General features: G+C 36.5%; 1 protein-coding gene across 1 annotated transcript in view; it reads left to right on the top strand.

The window, feature by feature from the left end:
• The window catches only part of LOC150021904 (inactive dipeptidyl peptidase 10-like), a 331,821-nt gene that overhangs the window by 231,773 nt on the left and 76,501 nt on the right, over positions 1-23,547 (top strand). The window lies entirely within an intron of this gene.

The raw sequence follows: 23,547 nt of genomic DNA, 5'->3' as shown, positions 1-23,547 counted from the left end.
ATTATTTAAAAGTAAGTTGGAGACATCATAGCATAACTTTCTTAAATACTTTTGCATGTACCTGTATTCAAAATTTACACATTACATTTAGTTGTCTTGTTTTTCTCCTTTAATCAAGAACAGTCTTCCCTGATATTTATTTATTTATTTATTATTTGCTTACTTTTTATAGTAACCAGGTAGGTTGTTCTTGAGAACCTCCTCTACTACCGATTTGATTTATTCTCATTTCTGTTGTTTGCTTTGTTCCCATATCCCCTAAAAATATGTATACTTGAAGTTAGGTTTAAGAACATAATTATTCTTGAATTGTTCTTGGTTTTGATAATCATAATTTGGAGTTTATTGACTTCACTTTGTACCATATGAAAAGTACATTTTATCAGTACCATTTGATTAAGTGAGTGATCAGCAGATCTCTCCATTGAAAAGAATGTTCTTTTGTGATTAGCAAGCCACCTCTCAACATTTACACGTTGATTTTATTTATTTATTTATTTATTATTTTTTATTTTTTATTTTTTGGCTTTTCAATTATAGTTTTCCCATTTTTCCCCATTTCTCTCCCCTACCCCTTCTCCCACAATTATATCCCTCCCCGTTGTCCATGTCCATGAGTCATTTATACAGGTTCTTTGACTAAACCCTTCCCTTATCCCCCTTCTCTCCCTCCCCCTCCCCCCTATTGCCTGCTATTCTGCTCTTTGTTCTATTTAGTTCTTTTGCTTGTGCTATTCTTTAGTTTCCTGTATTAGGTGATATCATATGGTATTTTTCTTTCTTTGCCTGGTTTATTTCACTAAGTATTGTTCTCTCTAGTTCCATCCATGTTGTTGCTAATGGCAGGAGTTCCTTCTTTCTTTCTGCTACATAGTATTCCATTGTGTAAATGTGCCAGTTTTTTGATCCACTCATCTACAGATGGGCATTTAGGCTGTTTCCCAGCACTTAGCTATTGTAAACAGGGCTGTTATGAACATAGGGGTGCATAAGTTCTTTTGAATTAGTGTTTTAGGATTTTTCGGGTATAATCCTAGTAGTGGAATCGCTGGTTCAAAAGGCAGTTCCATTTTTAGTTTTTTGAGGTAATTCCATACTGTTTTCCAAAGTGGCTGCACTAGTCTGCATTCCCACCAACAGTGCAGTAGGGTTCCCGTTTCTCCACATCCTCGCCAGCACTTGTTGTTTGTTGATTTGTTGATGATGGCCATTCTGACTGGTGTAAAATGGTATCTCATTGTGGTTTTTATTTGCATCTCTCTGATGGCTAGTGACGTTGAGCATTTTTTCATGTGTCTATGGACCTTCTGTATGTCCTCTTCGGAGAAGTGTGTGTTCAGGTCCTTTGCCCATTTTTTAATTGGGTTGTTTGTTTTTTTGATGTTGAGTCGAATAAGCTCTTTATATATTTTGGAAATCAGTCCCCTGTCTGTGATATCATTGGCAAATATGTTTTCCCATATGGTTGTTTTCCTTCCTTTTCATCTAGCTGATGTTTTCTTTTGCTGAGCAGAAACTCTTTAGTTTGATGTAATCCCATTTGTTTATTTTTTCCTTTATTTCTCTTGCCTTAGGAGATGTATTTGTGAAGATATTGTTATGTGAGTTATCTGAAATTTTCCTGCCTATGTTTTTCTCTAGGACTTTTATGGTGTCACGGCTTACACTTAAGTCTTTGATCCATCTTGAGTTTATTCTCATGTGTGGTGTAAATTGGTGGTCTAGTTTCATTTTTTTGCAAGTCCCTGTCCAGTCCTCCCAGCACCATTTGTTAAAGAGGCTCTTCTCACTCCATTTTATGTTCCTTCCTCCTTTATCAAATATTAGTTGACCATAGAGGCCTGGGTTTATTTCTGGACTCTCTATTCTGTTCCACTGATCTATATATCTGTTCTTATGCCAGTACCAGACTGTTTTGATCACAGTGGCTTTGTAGTATTGTTTGATATCTGGTGTTATGATTCCTCCTGCTGTGTTCTTCTGTCTCAAGATTGCTTTTGCTATTTGGGGTCTTTTTTGGTTCCATATGAATTTTTGGAGTATTTGTTCTAGGTCTGTGAAATATGTCATTGGTATTTTAATAGGGATTGCATTGAATCTGTAAATTGCTTTGGGTAGTATGGCCATTTTGATGATGTTGATTCTTCCCATCCAAGAACATGGTATTTGCTTCCATTTATTTGTATCTTCCTTAATTTCTTTCTTCAATGTTATGTAATTTTCAGAGTACAGGTCTTTTATCTCTTTGGTTAAGTTTACTCCTAGGTACTTTATTTTTCTTCTTGCTATAGTAACTGGTATTTTCTTTTTTGTCTCTGTCTCTGATATTTAATTTGAGGTTTACAAATAGTGATTGTTTTCATATTCTGCTATTCATTTTATATTTATTACCTGTCATTTTTATAAAATGAGCTGTTTTCTCATCAGATGACAATAAATATATTTCCCTTTAAAAATGATAGGAAAAACTCATCCTTTCCTTTCTCTGCAGTTGTCATTTGATTAAGAGGTTACAGTAATAGCAAATGAGTCTCTGTCTCTGTTTTTTTTTGTTTTTTGTTTTTTTCTCTTCCATTCTTCCTGTTTTGGTCTCTCTCGATATTTGATGTTTTACTATCATCCACAGTTCTAGGCTCACAAAGAATTAGCCCTTTCTCAGAGAACCCTGATTGCTTTTAGTAGGGAGTAGGGAGGAACATTTGAAAAACATGATTTGGAGAGATATCAAGAAGAAAACATAGACAGTAAAATCTTGCACATAGTTTGTAGCATTATTTTTTCTGATATATCTCCTTAGGCAAGGGAAGCATAAGAAAAATAAACAAATGGGACTACATCAGACTAAAAAGTTTTTGCACAGCAAAGTAAACCATCAACAAAATTGAAAAACAACCCAATGCAAGGAAGAATATATTCACCAATACATCTGATAATGTATTAATATCCAAAATTTATAAAGGATATATAAAACAACACACACACACACACACACACACACACACACACACACACACACACACACACACACATACACATAGACATACACAAATACATTCAGTTAAAAAATGGGCAAAGGACCTAAACAAATGCTTCTCCAAAGAGGATACCAGTTGGCTGATAGACATATGAAAAAATGCTCAACATCAACAGCCATCAGAGAAATGCAAATTAAAATCACAATGAGATACCATCTCACACCTGCCAGAATGGCTATCATCAATAAATCAATGAACAAGTGCTGGTAAAGATGTAAAGAAAGGGGAAACCTTTTGCACTGTTGGTGGGATTGCAGATTGGCACAGCCACTGTGGAAAGCAGTATGGCATTACTTCACAAATCTAAAAATGGAGCTGCTTTACAATCCAGCAATTCTACTTAGGAATTTATCTGAGGAATCCCAAAACACTAATTCAAAAGAATATAATCACCACTATGTTCACTGCATTATTATTTACAATAGTCAAGATTTGGAAGAGGCCAAGTGTCCATCAGTAGATTAGTGGATAGAACAGCTATGGTACAACTACACAATGGAATACTATTCAGCCATAAAAAAGAAGACAATTTTACTCTTTGCAACAGCATGGATGGAGCTGGAGAGCATTATGCTAAGTGAAATAAGCCAGTCAGAGAAAGACAAATACCATATGATTTCACTCATATGTGGAATTTAATGAACAAACTGAACTAACAAGTAAAACAAAGACAGAGTCATAGACACCAGACTTACAGCTCTGGGGCAGGTTTGGGGGATAGAGGGATGAGCAAAAAAGAAAAAGGACTCATGGACAACAGTGTGGTAATAGTGGGTGGTGTGTGGAAGAAAGTACAGGGGGATAAGTAGTAATTGAATAATACAATAAAAATGTGTTAAAATAAATAAATAAATGCACGTTATTTATACTATAGTTAACATCCACACTTAAATTTACTACAGTTTTGCTCAAATCTATATTTCTGTCTTATATTTAGTTATGTCTTACTATTCCCCTTTAATCAAGAACATACCTCCCTACTCCTTATTTACTTACTTATTTGCTTGTTTGTGTGTGTGTGTGTGTGTGTGTGTTTTGCAGTAACAAAAACAAGCCAATCATACTCATTTTATATGCATATTTCTTTTTTTTACATTGGAAATTTTGATCTCTAAAGCATTAACATATTTTCTCATTTATTTAATCCTATGCTAGTCATAGTGGCTTCAAAATTATGATACAGTGTAACAATGAAAATAAATCTATTAGTAAAACACAGCAATTTTTGTAATTGTTTTTGGCCTTAGACTAAAGGAATGTAAGTTCAATGAATACTCTTGATCAAAAGTCAATTAAATAAATTATTTTTCATCAGTGGTCACATGAACATTTCAATATAGAATTGGGCTAATTTCTTTTTCATTTCATGAATTTCTTTACTTTTTAAAATTACATTTGTTTTAATTTATAAAATTTTTACATTGCAAAATTTAAAGACTATATTATTTTAGAAAAATGAATCCAGAAAAGGTTCATTTAATTATATTTTGTTTCAAATGATACCTTCTCTGAACTCTCATAACAAAAGGTGGTTGTTTAATTGGGAGCATTCTCACTGTGGTAAAGGAACATGTTACCTTGACAGATTTTTAAGAGAGCCTTTGAAAAGGGAGAATAACATTGGGACACCAACAGTGGAATAATTAAATCATGAGAATGTAGACGGGAAGCTGTGTAGGGGTAGATGGCTCTGGTTCTCTCTATCTACCCTATTTTACCCTGATTCCTATAAAGGTTTTAATTTTTACTAGTTCTAAAGTGTCCATAAAACATTTGTTTGTTTGTTTTTTAATGTAGAATTAGCATTACTTTTTAGATATTTACTAAGGCTCATCACACATTTACCTGAGCACCACCTATGAATTATGCTTGGTATGGGCTTTAGAGATGGAACTGATTTAAGAAGAAAACCTGGCTTTTAGTTCCAAATAAAAACTCATTCTGTTGAAAATTAGATTTCTAAAGGCACATAAATTGAATGCTAGGATTTGTCAGAGACTGGTAAAGGTTTGGGAGGAGAGGGAAACTTCTACCTACTCTGTTCACATTTAGGTGATCTTTTATAGAGAGCTATTGCTTGTGTGATCAAGTGACTACATGTAAACATTTTATCATTACATTGGAAAAAATTTAAAAGGATCATATATAATATTTATTGGGTTGGTCAAAAAGTTTGTTTAATTTTTTCCCTAAAATGAAAGACATACTTTTTATTTTCACCAATAACTTTATTGATTTGTATATTTTGAGTGGCTTGGCTAGGTAGAACATTGACTGTTCTTAATTCATGTCTTGATATGATCATTATCAACTTCAACTGGTCTAGTCCAGTGAGAACTCTCCAGCACAAGACTCTGCATTCAGTCACAGCACCTTCTCCAAACACTGTGCATGTCTTTTTTGTGCGTGTGTTTCAGTTGTGTTTTTACCTTTCTTGAAATAATAAAGCATAATATGCTTAAAATGCTGTATTTTCTTCCATTTTCAATATTTAAATGGCTACACAAAAATTCAACAATTTTGATTTTTTTAAATGCATTCTGACATGACAACTGTCACAATACAATCTAACAAAACTGTTTCAAATGAAGTTGAAGCCAACTAAGCGCTACTAGAGCCATCTTACAAAAGAAAATAAATAAACAAAATTCTTGGCCAACCCAATACATAACTTTAAATCACCTATAAGTTAAAATATAAATCCTAGATTTGTGGAGAATTGGTCATCTTTGGTGGACATTTGACTAAAATGGGTGGATTTTGAAGGAACAACAATAAAAACAATCTTTAAAGACAGATGTTTATCTGTAAAGAATTTGAAATGTAAATTTATTCTGAATTCTTCACAATGAATTTGGAAACACTTTTACCTTGATAACTGTAGTGTTATTAGTCCAGGGTTGGCATGCAGTTGTACACAATCTTTGTTTCCTTAGAAGTGACTCTCGGTGACTCTATTAGGGGTGTTATTCCACTGGACTAAGCTTTTTTAATCCATTAAGTGGAGTATAAATTCCTGGGATTATTCATCCTTATCTCCTTGATGTATTGAGCAGCTTTTCCTCTCACATATCTTAACAAATTATTTTGGGAAAACAAAATGCTTAACTTCTATTGGGAGCACAGATGAATTTTCTAATCCTAGTATAGAGCCTCTTGATGCAAATAAAATAAATGGGTACTTCCACTGTATTATTTAGAGGGTCCCTGTTGTACTAGGACTCAATGAACTATTCACAATTATTGATTTATTTTTTATATTGGTACTGTAAATAACTGCCCTTAAAATTCTTATTTATTTATTTTTATTACAGTTGTCACATTTTTTCCCCCATTGCTCTCTCTGCCCTGCCCACCTCCCCCCTCTTCCACAGTCAGTCCCCATTTAGTTGTCCATGTACATGGGTTATTTATATTAGTTCCTTGATTGGGCCCTTCTCCTCTCTCTCCCCTTTTTACCTTCCCCCCTCTACTCTGGTCACTGTAAGTCTGCTCCTTGTTTACATGCCTCTGGTTCCATTTTGCTCTTTTGTTTGTTTTATTCATTAGTTTCCCGTATGAGGGGAGATCATATGGTATTTATCTTCCACTGCCTGGCTTATTTCATTTAGCATAATACTCTCTAGTTCCATCCATGTTGTCGCAAAACATAGGAGTTCCTTCTTTCTTTCTGCTGCGTAGTATTCCATTGTGTAAATATACCACAGTTTTTTGATCCACTCATCTACAGGTGGGCATTTAGGCTGTTTCCAGCACTTATCTATTGTAAACAGTGCTGCTATGAACATAGGGGTGCATAGGTTCTTTTGAATTGGCATTTCAGGATTCTTTGGGTATAATCCTAGCAGTAGAATCACTGGATCAACAGGCAGTTCCATTTTTCATTTTTTGAGGAAATTCCATAGTGTTTTCCATAGTGGCTGCACCAGTCTGCACTCCCACCAACAGTGCAGTAGGGTTCCCTTTTCTCCACATCCTCTCCAGCACTTGTTGTTTGTTGCTTTGTTCATGATGGTCAGAGTGTTTTTATCACATGCAGTTACTCTTTCTAAGATGTTTCACTGTATGTAATGGCCACATTCCACTTTCTAATGAGCCACCCAGCATTGTGCCATGGAACCCTCCCATTTGGAACACAGCTAAATGATCCACAGAAAGGCTTGGGAGAAAAAGACTGTTTTCAGTAGGCTGACCAGAAAGTCACAAAGTGGCCTAGTCCACAAGTTCTGGCCCACAACAGTTACTCTGGTGAATAGTGACTGACAGCTATTCAGATACTTTTTGTTATGCATCTAAATGTAAAGCATGTAGAAAACAGATGCAAAGGGAAACACAGGAAAGTGTCAGTAAACAGATCACAAGTCAGTAAAATTCATAAAACAGACTGAAGTAAATGTCAAAAAGCAGAAAATAGAGGCAGAGCCCCCCCACAGTACTTTATCTGTGTGTAGTGAGATTTGTATAAGTTAGATTTCATTTTTTAAAATACTTTCTCTATTTTAGATGGTCTACAATAAGAAAATATTACTTGTATAATCAGAACAATATATTTAAATAACATAAATACATCTAAAATTTTGAAAAAATAACTAACTTGATTGAACTAGATTTTCCTTTGTTTATTATAATCATGACTCTGCACAAGCTACTGCATCTGTTGCTTTATGAATGAAATACTGATTGGTCAAGCCAAAATACAGTTTTTTAGATCTCATATTTAGGGCACTGTAAAAAGCCTAGTTTCTGGCCTATTTTCTGAATAAAAGCCAGACATAGATTTCTACCTTATGTTTCAGTTCAGAGGCAGTTTTGGATGATGCGGCTTTTCAGCATATTAGTCATCAAGTTTAATTCTCCAGCTGACTGTTTTAATTATTCGACTTTGTCTAAAGCAGGTAATTTTACAGTTAGCTCTCAGTGGTTTTTGTCCACTTAGATTTCTCTGCCATACAGATGTCTTTGACGTTCTGACTAGAGCTTAAGGGATTTGCTATGTGCTTTTGATTCAGTAGATCATGGTGTCAGAGGTGCACATTTTATTCTGGGGAAGAGTTGGAGCTTCTTCCTTCAATTAGTATAAACTAAGCTTATGCCAGGTTTATCCTGGTGCCACCTGGATGATTAATAAACACATATAATTATCATGCCAAATTCTACAATGTGGGGTCAGACTTTAGAAAGATTTCAAATTTAGACTTTAAAAATAATTTAATCTAACTCTATTATTGAAGAGATGAATAAATGTAGTCCAAGACAAGCAACTGAATTGCTAAAATTATACAGAAATTTTATGACTGAGTATAGTCTTCATCTACATCTTCCTATTTCTGTGCAGATGTTTGTTCTGCCCTGCTCTGAGAGAGTTACATTCCTATCCATTCATGTTTTATCCCAACACTTAATATATGTAGTTCCTTATACACAGTAGGATGTCAATTAATATCTTATTGAATACTGAGTACCTCTAACACATATCAGATTATTATTTGTTTTAGGAGAATGTATTATTTCCACCATATATGTTGTCATGGCAATTTTGAGACTGATGTGTACTTAACATAAAATAGCTTTCATTAATACATATGAAATTGAACCTGAAACTCTGCCAGTATCTGTCCAAAGAAAATATTATAAAATTAGCCTGGCCTTTCTAAATATTTAATGCCATTTAATGTCTCACTCAGAGCAAGAAAGAGAGAAAGAGGGAGAGGGAGAAACAACTTCAAGAAAACTGCTGAGATCTTGAAATACCTTGGGTGAAGCATGTATCAAAGTGAAAATGCAGAATATTTCAACATCAAGACATTACATTGTCTTTAGGAAGAGCTTTGGAAGGAAAGCATTGCCATTGACTCACAGTCTCCAGATTCCCACAGAAAAGCCATGTTTGTTAAGATGGGGACAGATTTCTCTGATTGCTATTATTGTCAAGATCATCCTTTTACCTTCCTGTGTTATGAGGCTTCATTATTTTTTCATATCTTAGCATATCTGTGCCCTTTTCTATTCTTGAAATCTCATTTATGCCTGTAAGATGTGGTCCTGTTGTTAATCTAGCTTTACTAGCTTGTTTGCCTAGGAAAAGAGCTGTTTATTTTGCTCCTTTTGACTCTCCAACTGGCCTTAATCTTTCTTTCTGTTTATTATTATTGTGTCTTAGCACTTATTTGTCCAGCTGTACCTGGGCCAACTTCGTTGTTTAAGTTTTTTTTTAATTGTTTATTTGTTTATTTATTTTTAGAGAGTGGGGAAAGGAGAAAGAGAGGGACAGAAACATCACTGTGCGGTTGCCTCTCACTCGTGCCCCCAAATGGGGACCTGATGTGCAACCTAGTTATGTGCCCTAACTGGGAATCGAACCAGCAACACTTGGTTCGCAGGCCAACGCTCAATCCACTGAGCCGCAGCAGCCAGGTGTAAGATTATTTGTTTTTGGTGCTTGCCTATTTCCTCAGCTCAAGTGTTGCCTATTTCCTCAGCTCAAGTGCGAGCTCTGCTGGAAAGTTCCATGGCCCCATCATAGACCAGACATTTGCTCTACCAGCTGCATCTATATTTATCTTTGGTATCTCTGCCCATGTACACTAATATTCTATCAATAGTTGTTTCCAAAGATTTAACCTCTAAAGTCTACCCTTGTATATATGATCTCTGAAAAAATGAAAATAGGAAGTAACATGTCTGTATTAATTAAAGGTCCACTAAGGGCTCCATGCCAAAAGCTGGATAAATGAAAGCTTGCCAAGTGCATAGGGCCTGAATCTTAATTGCACCTTCCTTTAGTAAGAGTTCTATTGAGTGTAGTTCTCAAACACATGACCTTCCCTTAATTTTGTGCTAATGCATAAAATGAGGGTCCTGCTTATCTTTGTACTTGCAATTTTCACGATATATATGCATGTCCCAAAGAATGGAGTTTGCATATGTGCATGATGCCAGAGGGAAACAATTCTAATTGTTTAGATGGGTCTCTCTGTATACCTGATAGGTTTATGTAAATACAAGTATGTGCATTCACATTTATTTTGATGACAAAATATTTGAGAATATGTACTATGTTTTTAGTATAGGAGTAGTCTAATTCTAGGATTGTTGCATTTCTTTATACAACCTCAAATAGAAACATTACAAAATCTGAAAGCAAAACAGTAAACTTGAAGTCTTGTGTTTATTTTATCTTCTGATAATATCAAGCTAATTAGATGGCAATGCATCCTTCCAAAATTAAAATTACATTTTGCTGCTTGCAGCTGGATTGCACACATAATATGTTACCACGGAATGGCCACCCCAATGTCTATCCAGCAGACAATTTTCTTAGCCAAGTCGCAAAGGGAAGTAAAAAGGTGGATACAACGTTGATAGAATGCAAAAGCAAATCCATATATCCCAGTTCCCTGGTGTGTAGCCCGGTGCACTTTGGGTTTTTGGAGAAAAGCTAATCAGGGTATTCCTCTCTATGGTTTCACAATTTGCTGATACTAGTGTCATGCCCATTTCAAGGAAAAAGTAAGCAGCTTTAAACTGGTAGCATTGTCATTGGGTAGCTAATGCAGTTGGATAAGCAACATTGAAATCATAGTTGAATCTAGAAACAAAGCAGCATGAAATACTGATACACATTCTCGAAGACCCTGAGCCTTACTACTGTGTGGCATTTCCCTGTGCTTACTAATCCTTGTATCAAATACTTAAGTACTAATTTAAGCTTATAGTAAAGAAAAGGCACTTGGGAAATCTTCCCTAGACATTGGATAGTGAAAATTCCATTAATTGATGAATTGATTGGTAGAGCTTCGTACTTGAAAAGATGAAAAGACTAGGACTGAGGTTTCCAAAGAAGTTATTTTCAGAGCGTGGAGCAAGATAGTTGATCCACAGTAACAGGGAAGGCAGAGTACAATGAAACAAACAGGTGCTTAGCTATAAGCTGCTGAGAGAATTAGATAGCGCTGTCCTGATGGCTTGTTTTCTCTGTGAAACAATAACACCTGGTGAAAATAGAAGAGAGGAAGGACATCTTTCACATTTGAGGGGAGAGGAAATATCTGAACTGATAGTCTGTCTGTGAGAGTGGTGCATTTGTACAATTTAGAAATAGCTATTTTACAAAATGACACACTTCATTTATTTTTTCCTAGGTTAGTATTTGTTTTCTTTCCTTTTTTTTTTTTGGTATTTTTTCCATTACCATTTAACCCCCTTCTGTCCCCTCCCCCAAGCAATCACCACACTGTTGTCCGTGAGTCCTTTTTCCTTTTTGTTCAATCCTTCCTTCCCTTAACCTATCCACCCACCCCCTTAGCTGTCATCCTGATCTCTATCTGTGAGTCTGTTTCTATTTTCCTTGTTAGTTCAGTTTGTTAATTTGAATTCACATGAGTGAAATCATATGGTATTTGTCTTTCTCTGATTGGCTTATTTCACTTAGTATAATGTTCTCCAGGTCTATTCATATTGTTACAAAGGGTAAATTTTTCTTCTTTTTATGGCCAAGTACTGTTCATTGTATAAATGTCCCATAGTTGTTTTATCCACTCATCTACTGATAGACACATGGGCTGCTTCCATATCTTGGCGACTATAAATAATGCTGCAATGAACATAGGGGTGCTTATGTTCTTTTCAGTTAGTGTGTTGGATTCCTTCAGACATATTCCCAGAAGTGGGATCATTGCTCCAAAAAGTAGATCCATTTTTAATTTTTTGAGGTATTTCCACACTGCTTTCCACAGTGTCTGCACCAGTCTACATTCCTACCAACAGTGCAGAAGGGGGTCCCCTTTCTCCACATCCTCGCCTGCACTTGTTGTTTGTTGATTTATTGATGATAGCCATTCTGACAGATGTGAGATGATATCTTGTGGTTTTAATATGCATTTTTCTAATGAATTTGTGACATTGAGCATCTTTTCATATGTCTATTGTCCATCTGTATGCCCTCTTTGAAGAAGTGTCTATTTAGGTCCTTTTACCATTTTTTAATTGGATGTTTTATTGTTGTTGTTGTCTTTTTGGTGTTGAGTTTTTTGTAAGTTCTTTATCAATTTTGGATATTAACCCCTTATCAGATATATGGGCGAAAATGTTCTCCCATGCATTGAGTTGTCTTTTGATTTTGTTGATGTTTTCCTTTGCTGTGCAAAAACTTTTCGGTTTGATGTAGTCCCATTTGTTTATTTTTTTCTTTTGTTTCCCTTGCCTCGGGAGATATATCCTATAAAATATTGAGATGAGCAATAGTCAAGATTTTGCTGCCTAAGTTTTTTTCTACTATTTTTATTGTTTTAGGTCTAACATATAAATATTTGATCCATTTTGAATTTATTCTTGTGTGTAGGGTAAGAAGATGATCTAGTTTCATTTTCCTGCATGTATCTGTCCAACTTTTCCAACACCATTTATTGAATAAGCCATCTTTTGCCCATTGTATTAATTGCATCCTCAGTTGAATATTAATTGACTATAAAGGTGTGGGTTTATTTCTGAGCTCTCTATTCTATTCCATTGATCTGTGCATCTGTTTTTATGCCAGCACCAAGCAGTTTTGATTACTATAGCCTTGTAGTATAGTTTGATACTTGATAGGGTGATTCCTCCAACTTTGTTCTTCTTTCTCAGGATTGCTGTTGCTATGTAGGGACTTTAGTGGTTCCGTATAAAGTTTTGAAATGTTTGTTATAGTTCTGTGAAATATGTTATTGGAATCTTGAAAGGAATTGCATTAAGAAAACAACTCCATTCACAATTGCTTTAAAAATAAATACCTAGGAAAAAAGGACACATTTTTAAATATACAAATTCACAATGGCCGTGAATGTAAAGGGTGCCCTCCATAGTTAAGGGCTGCCCCACAAATACCCATTGTTGCCCGTGCTAGAAAATTATATTAAGAGAATCTAGCATTCATTTGCTGAGTGAATTAATATAACAATGATAATTTTCTTGAATGGAAATTAATCTGTTTAATTTGAAGTGAGTGGCAAAGGTTATACTTACAGTTTACTCTTCAAGTTATACCATTATTAGGAATGGAATGAAGAGATAAAGTCCACCACTAGTTTCATGATTTAATCTTTTGCCCAACTTTTGTCACAATGTCCAAATTATTAAAGTAAGTTTTCAAACATTTATTTAAAAATAGTCCACTTTTTCCTGTTTTTTATGACTTAAATGAGTCCATTTTTTCTCTACAATATATGTGCTTCTTGAATTCTATAGAAAAGAAAGTACTGAAATACATTTTTAAGATATCTAAAATGTCCCCTGGTGATATTTAAAATGAGAAATAGGGCACTGCTTATTTAAGTAGTGTATTAATAATGTGGAAAGGGGTTGAATCTTCTCAACTTGAAGTTCTAGAACTTTCCTGTTGAAATTGTATATATCCACAGATGACACATATTGTTATTAACCGAGAGATAAAGGATGTCTTATGAAGTACTCTTGACTCAGGTTAACATACTTTATGTAAAGTGCCAAATGCAAATATTTAGGAGAAAAGGTGAGACTTTGATGTTTTTCTGGATTATTTTGGTCCAATATTTTAAAAAAAACCAATACTGTCCTGCTAATCACAAATTCTTCCCATGGAGTTGCTGTTCACTTGGAGAAGCTGTACCTTAACAACAGCCATGTCAATGTCATATGCTGCAGGTCAGATATGACATAGAATGAACTGACAAAACTAACCTAAACTCAAGGCCTGGGAGAAAGTTCTATTTTCCCCTTAATATGTGACTTGTTACTGGTATACACAACATGCTTGCAAGAAGGAGAGAGCTATGACTGAACCAAAAAAAAAAAAATCCATTTATACAGATAGCACAGAATGGAGTTGAAATGGAAATGCAAGGGCAGGGAAGGAATGAATCATGGGTGATTGCTTATAACAGCATTATTTTATTCCAATAAATGACTTATAGTCTGACCAATACCATTTGCAACTCATCCTTCCAGAAAGATGTGGAAAAGAGCTGTGTGGAGCCAGGACTAATTTGAGAAGTATTCCAGAAACCAAATGTTATGTTTTGAAGATATTGAATCTCTTTGCATTTTAACCTCAATTGAGATATTTGGGAGACAGCAATTAGTTTGTCGGAATCTACTATCAATGAGGTCATGGGAATCCAGAGGACTTACATGACTTGTTTAGAGTTTCAGAGAATTTTAGTAGCACTGTAACCAGAATTTGACCTTTCCCTTGTGAATTTTTCTGGTTCATAGAGTTTATATATAAAATCTCCTACTGCTGTCTTAGGCTTTAGAAATGTCTGGCCAATTGGTGGGAATATACCACCTGGAGTCTATTTCACATGATGACTGAGATGAGTTCTGGAAAAGCACTGTACCTAAGGCGTGTTCTTTTGTGTTTCATAGAGCCTTTCATAAAAGGGGGAGGGGTGAGGAAGTAAATGGTCCAAACAGCTGAATATCTGTGATTCTCATTTATTTATTGGCCACATCCCACATATTCTAGAGATCAAGGAATTAGAAACTATGTGTAACAGTAGCAAAGAATTGTTTTCATTGTAAGGAGTATAAGACATAGGTTCAAAAGCTGCACTGCTGTGTCTCTGTCAAACAATTCAATAATATAGAATAGGATTTGTTACTGAACAGCAAGTTGGGGTCCTGCTGCCACCGCCACCCTCTAGGCAAAACTCCATGGGAAATGGTTTGGCGATAAAGGAAAGGAATCTATTTAAATGCAATCACTTAAGCCTATCAAGTCACAGCTTTAATCACTTAAGCCCATCAATTAAGACTCAACTCTAACACCTGGGTTTTCCTAGCTTTTCCCCTGTTATGTTTCTATAGGGTTAGTTTACAAACTAAGCCCTGGCTGGTTTGGCTCAGTGGATTGAGCGTCCGCCTGCGAGCTAAGTGTCGCTGGTTCGATCTTCCAGTCAGGGCACATCAGAGAAGGAAAACTCTGACTCCAAAAAACCTCCGCTGCCTTGCGGCATACCTCTTCAGGGGAAAGGCTAAGGGAGTAAACCCCGACAGAAAATCCGGAGCCGGAGTCCCTAAGGCGGTTTGACGTTGTAGTCAACACCGGCAACTCCTGCGGCGCACCTGAAGCCAAGCTGTATTGACTCCGTCTTTCCCTTGGACCCTTCAGCTGCGAAGAGAGGGGGGGTCTGCTGCATGGGCAACAGCAGACCCCCCATATCACCCTGCCCAGGCTCTGTAGCTTCAGCTTCACTGGAGAGGACACTCCAGCGTCATCGTAAGATGTCGATTCAACACGGGAGGAGACAGATACCGTGTCACTCCCGAGTCGGACTGCACAGCCATTCTCGGCGGTGCAGATAGACTCTTAAGAAGCTACACCATCGTCTCTCGAGACGGACGGCTGCCGACGACGAGTTTACAAACTAAACAACATAATACACAAAAGCTTCACAATTCTGGAAGAATGGCAGGCTCCTGCCTTAGAGCCTGTTCCTTCTAGAACACTCAAAGAATAAACCTGCCACTCTCCCAGGCTAGCCTGATCCTAGGCTGTTCCCAGAGTTCCTGCCCATCCAAATACCTTATATTGGGAAATTCAGGCAGCTGTAGCATTATCATCCAGGCATTCTTGAGGAAGAAGAGCCTGAGAGCCAGAGCCAGAGTGAAAGCGGGATACAGCAAAGTTCGTGAGCCAAAGAGCCAGCCCTTTTTTATTTCTATTGGCTAATCCCATCCTAGACTGCTTTCTATTGCCTCAGCAAATTCCTCTTACAGCCCTTCCTACTGCTTCCCAGTGATCTTTTTTGCGTGTATGTCTGTGCTTTTTTTATTTTATTATTGATTATGATGTTACAGTTGTCCCAATTTTTTTCCCCCTGCTCCCTTCCACCCTGTGACCCCGTCTCCCTCCAGCTGTCACCCCGCCTTAGTCCATGCCCATTGGCTGTGTGTATAGTTTTTCTCAACATCTTCCTGTCTACTCCACTCCCTCCTACTATGCTTCTTAATTCCTGCATTATCTCCCTTTTGCCCCTTCCCCCTCCCCGCTGACCTCCCCCCAATATGCTCCCCATACCTATAATTCTTTTTCCCCTCCCGTTGCCTACTTAGTTTGCCTTTGTTTCAGTTCCCTAGCTTCTGCTGTTGGTTGTTGTGATACAGTTTTCATTTTAATGTTCATAGTTTTGATCCTCCCTCTTCTAAACAAGTCCCTTTAACATTCATATAACAGTGGTTTGGATCTAATAAACTCCTTCAGTTTTACTTTGTCCGGGAAGCACTTTCTCTGCCCTTCTATCCTGAATGACAGCTTCGCTGGATAGAGTATTCGTGGCTGTAGGTTTTTTATTTTCATTACTTTGAATATTTCTTGCCAGTCCCTTCTTGCCTGTAAAGTCTCCTTTGAGAAATCCACTGATAGTCTAATTGGGACCCCTTTGTACATAATTCTTCTCTTCTCTCTTGCTGCTTTTAAGATTCTCTCTTTATCTTTGATTTTTGACATTTTGATGATAATGTGTCTTGGTGTGGTCCTCCCTGGCTCCAGCCTATCCAAAACTCTCTGTACTTCCTGGACCTGTAAGTTCATTTCCTTCCCCAAGTTAGGGAAGTCCTGCTTTGTTATTTTTTTACATAATTTTTCAATTTCTAGTTCTTCTTCACCCTCTGGCAATCCTATAATTCAAATGTTCATTCGCTTATAGCTGTCCCAGAGGTTTCTGAGCCTCTCCTCATATTTCTCACTTTTTTTTTCCTCTTTCTGCACTGGTTGACTGTTTGTTCCCTCCCTAGGTTCCAATTTGTTGATTTGATCCATGGATTTTCCTTCCTCACCACTTGTCTTGTATGTATTTTTGTTCATTTCAGCGGGGCTAGCCTTCATTCATTCCTGGTCTTGATTCAGCCCCACTGTTAGGTCTGTGAGCTGCCTTATGACTATAGCTCTGAACTGAGCCTCAGAAAGATTTGCTATTTGTTCATCGGTGAAGGCCTTTATTTGTTTTTTCGTTAGCTGTGTGATTGGTATTTCAATCATTAATTCTGCGATTCTGACCATTTTGTTTATCTTTCCTTCCTGGGGGGGGCACTGTCACACCTCCTACGCTGTATTGGGCAGATCCCCATGTGCTCGTTACAACCTGGTGACCTTTCTCACCACACTGTGGCGCTTTTGTGGGGGCAGAGGTCCAAGATGGATTCCTGCTGTTACTCTGTGCTGAGGAACCGGGAGCGTCCTCCGTCCCCACAGTCTGAGACAATGCGGTCTGCCTTCCCTGGCATTGGAATCACGAGCCCACTGGTCTGGTCTGCAGCCAGAGCTGGCTCTCAGGTGCTTCTCTCCTCCCCCCAAATACGGGTGTCCGCTTACCAGGTCCCGCTGTTTGCTGCTGGGTCTGCAGCCTCCAGCACAGCTCTATCTTTCAGCCGCAATCTCGCCCTTTCTACCCATCCGGACAAGCACCACTTGTTTATGACTTCATACGTTGGACTTCCATGTAGCTTTATTTTCTGGAACTTCTTATTATTTTTGGTTTTGCGGTAGTTGTAATCCTTCTGGGTTGTGGAGGGAGACAGAGTGTGTCGGTCTATGCCTCCATCTTGGCTGGAAGTTCCCCAGTGGTCTTAATCAGATCTCTCTGTATCACATTCTCTCCTCTTCAGTGCAAGGCATCATGTTACTTGGACATGCAGAAGGTTTCCAAAAATACAGCACAGGTTTATAACTTAGGTTTATGGATGAGGGAATCAGAAAGTCCTGGAAACAAGACTCCTCTGAGATAAAAACCTCATCTGTGGTCCAGAAGAAGGAGGGTCCCAGTTCCCGTCTAGGTCTCAGAGTTAGCAGTGGGTATCAGGAGGCATCTGTAGGCAGCTCTGTGGCAACAGGAACTTTAAGAGAATATATCAGTGGGATGATCAGAGCAGAAGTTGGGAGAAATATCAGATACTAAGAACATATCAGATGACTAAGAAATGAAACAAGAGAGTAGAGAGATTTCACAATGATATGTGAAAATAAAAGGCAGAAATACATCATTAATTTAACTGTTAGCATGACCCATTGTGTAACCTTTTCCCCAGAGCTCATCTAAAATTGGATCTGGTGGCAAACATGCAGGGCTGCAGCCGCCTCAACACCAGGGAACAACAATCCCATTTTTAGTCAATAAGGTAGTGGCCCTACTTACATTTGTTACTTTTTGTCACTCTTCCTCAATTGCATTTAATACACCAGTTATTTATTAAACCCTTATCATGTTCTTACCATTAAGAACTTTATACCTGTGTATATTCATAGAATATCAAACCTGAAAATGATCTTCAGCAACATCACTTTATTTATATTCATCTGAATCAATTCGACTTAAGCAAATAGTGAAAAATATAGGAGGAAATTCTGTGAGGGGACTAAGTTAAATATACATGCATAGGTTTTTTCACATCTCTTAAAATGTAGGGATGTCAAATTCAGTGACCGCTTTCTGTTTCAAAGTTCCCTTCCATCCCGCAGTAAGTTTAAAGCCTTGCCCCCACCCCAAGGCCCTTTATAGAACAGGTGACTTAAATAGAACCTTCAACTCACTAGGTTTTCTTCCTGAAGCTGATGAGAAATGACTGCCCTGTGGAGAGCTTCTATGAAAGATTTCTTAGTGAACTCAAATGAATTTTAGGGAGAAAATTGTTGATGCAAATTGTTAAATAAGTTCTGCTACTTTCAGGTGAGCTCCGTTCACCCCAGTATTGTTCACTGTGAGAGACTAAATAGAAACTTCCTTAATAGTATAAATTGTTATATTGATATTTATGGAACAGGTAACATAGAATTCTTTAGTTTGATTTAGTTTTTTTCTTCCTACTGCATACATTTTAGTATTACTTATTTCAATCAGTGGTGTTTGAGAAATAGTTCTATTTGGTGGGGGGAGCTTAGCTTGACAGTTAAGGTAAGTCTGTGTGACTATGTCAGTAGCATATTTCTTTGTGACAAGACTGTGCATCATTCTGTGAAGCAAAAGACAAAATGATTTATTCCATATAAACAAATATTGTTGAAAGACTGAAATTGAAAATGATGAAACTTGTACCACCCATGGATCATAATTTCCCATGACTTTCATTCTGTCTATACAAATCAGAGGACAACTCGACATACTTTTAGTAAATAACCACACTTTATATTCCTGACTTTTTTTTTTAATTCTAAATAAACTGTTTGATAATGAGAAGAATAAATAATGTCTTGTGATGTTAATTCAGATATTGTGTTAGTTCAATTAAGGAGAATGAATTAAAACTTTAGAAATTTGTTCATGTCCCATGACTTTGTCAGTGTTGGGACTATTTGCTCAGATTTATTTATGTATATGGTAAATATTTTAATCACTTAGTTTTGAGAAAATAAAACTCTTTCAAATGCCATTCCCTTATATTGTGTAGCCACTGTCCTGAAAATATCCTAGCCAAGTTCTCTGTAGAAGCTTATATTCCAATTAAATATAATGAAAGATACAAATACAAGCATATGATGTTGAGATTGTCAGTAGCCACAGTACAAAGAAAAAAACAGGTAAAATTAATTTTAATAAAATAATTTAAACTCAAAAGTTTAGCATTTCATCATGTAATCAGAAAAAGTATTACCAATATATTTTACATTCTTTAAAATAAGGTTTGTATTTTATACTTAAAGTACATTTCAGCTCAAACTAGCCACATATGAAGTGCTCAGTAGTCAAATGTAGCTAGGGTATGTACTTTATTTGGAGAATTCCGGGATACATATTTTTATTGATATAGAAAAAAATTACTTTTCAGAAGCATCATAAGAAATAGGATTTTGAAATGATTTTTATAATGACATATACCATGTTTTGTACAATATAAGTAAATAAAATAAAGTCATGTATTTTAAATGATGTTTTATTTGTATAGATAGCCATTCCTGTCTGTGGAAAGTTTTTGCAGGAGAAAGAACTGAGAGATAAGAAAAAGGTTGGCTTGGCCTGTGATAATGGCAGAGAAAACTGTTTGAGAAAAGGATGTCACAAAGCAATTTAAGCAAGTTTTAATTTAGATGTTGGACATCAGACATTATATAAGGAACATTTAATGTGAGAAATATTACTTTGTTACATTGTACAATGTAGTGGCAATGCCTTGTGAAATTGTTGTCTCCTATGAACTAAAAAATAGTATTTGAGAAGTATGAATGTTTGTTTTATTATAACTGTATTTATCTTCAGGGAAACTTTATATGACCTTGCAGGACATTTGGTTCTGTCCCAAATGCTCATGGAGACATTTGGTCCATGCCAGAAGGTCCTTGAAATTTGGTTCTGTCAAAAAATACCTATGAACATTATTGGTCCAAGCCACATTGTCCTTGATATTTGGTCCTATCAAAAATGCCCATGCTTAGAAAAGGTCCCTGGACTCAAGCAGCTCATAATGCTAATTTCTATTTTTGGTTTACAGAATTAATACATAAAAAATACTACCATGTTTTACTGGTTTAATAATTGTGTTTTGGCTCTATTGCCAATAATAACCCTTCTTGCCTCTGTGGCCTAGCTGATTTTAGGTAGAAGTGTCAGGGCTCAAATCTTGCATAAGAGTGGGGTCCATGTTAACTATTAACCAAATATCTTCATGGACATTTTGGACAGGACCAAATTTATGCTAATCTCATGTTATACCTGTTATATTTGCTTAGCTTTGTTTTATGCTTAACTTGTATGAGTTTATGTTTAGCAAAAGCTGGCTAAGAAACAAATGTGTAACTTGCATTTTTGGGTGTGACAGATTCCCCAGGCACAGGTAATCAGTACTGTCACCTCTGGCACCAGGTGCCTTTAAGACCTGATGATCACAGTCTGACTGGAGTTTTTGCTGGAATCTCTGTAATCTCACTTCATTCTCTCCAGAACCATAGTTAGTCAAATGTTGGGACATGACAGTAGGAAATATTTCTTACAAATACAGCCAAAATAGCCAGGGACCAGTAAGGTTAAACAAAACTCTAAACAGAATTAATTTTTTAATTTGTCAATGTGATAAAAACAATGTCATTACTGTGGTTAAGATTTGAGTTTTCTATGATAGTAGTTTTTACATTTAACCAGCATATTTTATGTATGTGAAAATATTAATTTACTTTCTTTACCATGAAATACCTAATTGGAATTACAATGTCCAACTTAATGGCTTTCAAACATTTCATGTTATTATATTATTAAATATTATTATTTTTACCAAATATTTTACTTTCATGGTATAGTATCGAGATAAAAGTCTTAGCAGGTAGGAATAAAGTGGGGAAAAGCCATTAAAGAATGTAGTGAGAGGTGACATTAGCAAGATGGAAGGTTACGAGGTCTCAGTGCTTGTCTTCTCTATGAAAACAACCACAACACCCCCCCCCACCCCGCCCGGAACACAGCAATACATAAACAGTTTCAAACTGATGAAAATAAGTCAAGGAAAGCTCTGGACTACAATTGGACTACAATGAAGAAGAAGAAGCAAACGAAAAAAGCCAGTGGAGCTCAAAAACTGATGATGGTCACATAGAAAAACAGGACTCATTTCATTTGTGTCGCCCTATTTCCGACTCTAGAGTAGATTGGAACCAGGAGGAATTCCCTCAGAGGAATTTCACCCCACAGGGAACAGGGGAACAGAAGAACCCCAGCAAGGCTCACTGCTATGGACTGCCACAGTCTTTGCTACCAAGGACTCACATAGTTTTCACCAATGCTGATCCCGGCTGATAAAGCTTTAGAGTCCACTCTCGCGCATCAGCTCCCCAGGCTACACCTGTTGTTACAGCTATAGTGAGACCTGCCCCCAGGGTGCTCAGTCAAAATCTCTGTAATCAGGATACCAAAGTGCCTTGCTGCTCTGTTTATACCACTGCCACCCAAAGGATCTCCAGTTTTGACTACAGAAGACCCCCACGGTCTGCACTGATAAACTTGGCTGATAAACTGTCATAGAGACTATGCTGTTGTGTGTCCCCAGGGACCAAAACATGACTACTCCCCACCTATCTGATGGCCTTTCATCTGCATTTAGGTAAGTCTTTCTACACTGAAGCCTGTCTGAAAATGCTGGAAGAAATAAATGTTTTCTCAAATGTAGAAGCATCAATGCTAAATTAGAAACATGAAGAAAGCAAGGAAACATGACACCATAAAAGGAGCACGATAATTTTTTTTTAGTACCAAACCCCAAAGAAATGGTGGTCTGCAAGTTACCTGAAAAAGACTTTAAATGAATAATTTAAAGAAGCTCAATGAGAGTCAAGAGAGCACAGGGGAAAACAATACATGAACAAAACAAAAAGTTTGTAACAGAGATAGAAATCATAAAAAGATAAGCAAACAAATTCTAGTGCTGAAGAATACTATGACTAAAATAAAAAATTCAATAGAAAGTTGTAATAAAAGCTTGAAAAGACAAAAGAGAATCTATAAAGTTGAAGACAGATGTCTAGATATTATCTAGTCAGATGAGAAAAAAGAAATTAGAATGAGTATAGAAAGCCTATATGAATTGTGAAACACAATCAAACAAAATAATATTTTCATTATGGCAGTCCTAAAAGGATAAGGAACAGAAAAGGACAAAAAAATTCTTTAAAAAAATCATGACTGGAAATTTCTCAAATCTGGAGAGAGATGTAGCCACCAGATACATGAAGCTCAAAGGCCACCAATATGGATGGACCTAGAGAACATTATGCTACGTGAAATAAGCCTGTCAGAGAAAGACAAATACCATATAATTTCACTCATATGTGGAATCTAATGAACAAACTGAACTAACAAGCAAAACAGAGACGGATTCATAGATGGAAAGCAGATGACAGCTAGTTGGGGGTGGGGGAGGTTAGGAGGTGAAGAGATTGAGCAAAAAGGAAAAAGGACTCATGGACATGGACAGCAGTGTGGTGATTGCTGGGGGGAGGCGGAGTATAAGGGGACTAAGTGGTAATAGAGAAAAATACAATAAAGGTTAAACTTAAAAAAAAAAAAAAAACCATCAAACAGATTTAACCTAAAGAGAATTTCACCAAGACACGTTATAATCCAGTTCTCAACGATCAGTAACATAAATTGGGTGGAAGAAAAGTAAATATGTAAACGTTTTTATGCAACTGAAATTATAAGCTTAAACAACTTAAATAAGTTGTAGAAAACATGATATACAAAAAGCTAAAAAATTTAATAATTACACTACAGATAAAGAGAAAAGAATCAAACTACACAACTATAAAAAAAAAAAAAAAACCCAACTCACAAAGAAAACCAGAAAGAGGGGAAAAAAGGACAAAGGAAATACAAAAAAAAATCAGAAAGCAGTTAACAAAATGATGATAGTAAGTCCTTACCTATCAATAATTACGCTAACTGTAAATGGTTTAAATTCTCTAATTAAAAGTCAGAGTAGCTGAATGGATTAAAGAACATGACCAAACTATATGCTGCCTACAAGAGACTTAAGCTTTAAGTACATACTTAGGCTGAAAATGAAGGGATTAAAAAAAACTGAT

The sequence above is a fragment of the Furipterus horrens genome, unplaced genomic scaffold, assembly GCF_987537825.1.
Source record: "Furipterus horrens unplaced genomic scaffold, mFurHor1.1.pri manual_scaffold_1, whole genome shotgun sequence".
Classification (NCBI taxonomy): Eukaryota; Metazoa; Chordata; class Mammalia; order Chiroptera; family Furipteridae; genus Furipterus; species Furipterus horrens.
Note: the sequence above shows the minus strand (reverse complement) of the source record. Positions and strands in the feature narration are given on the sequence as shown.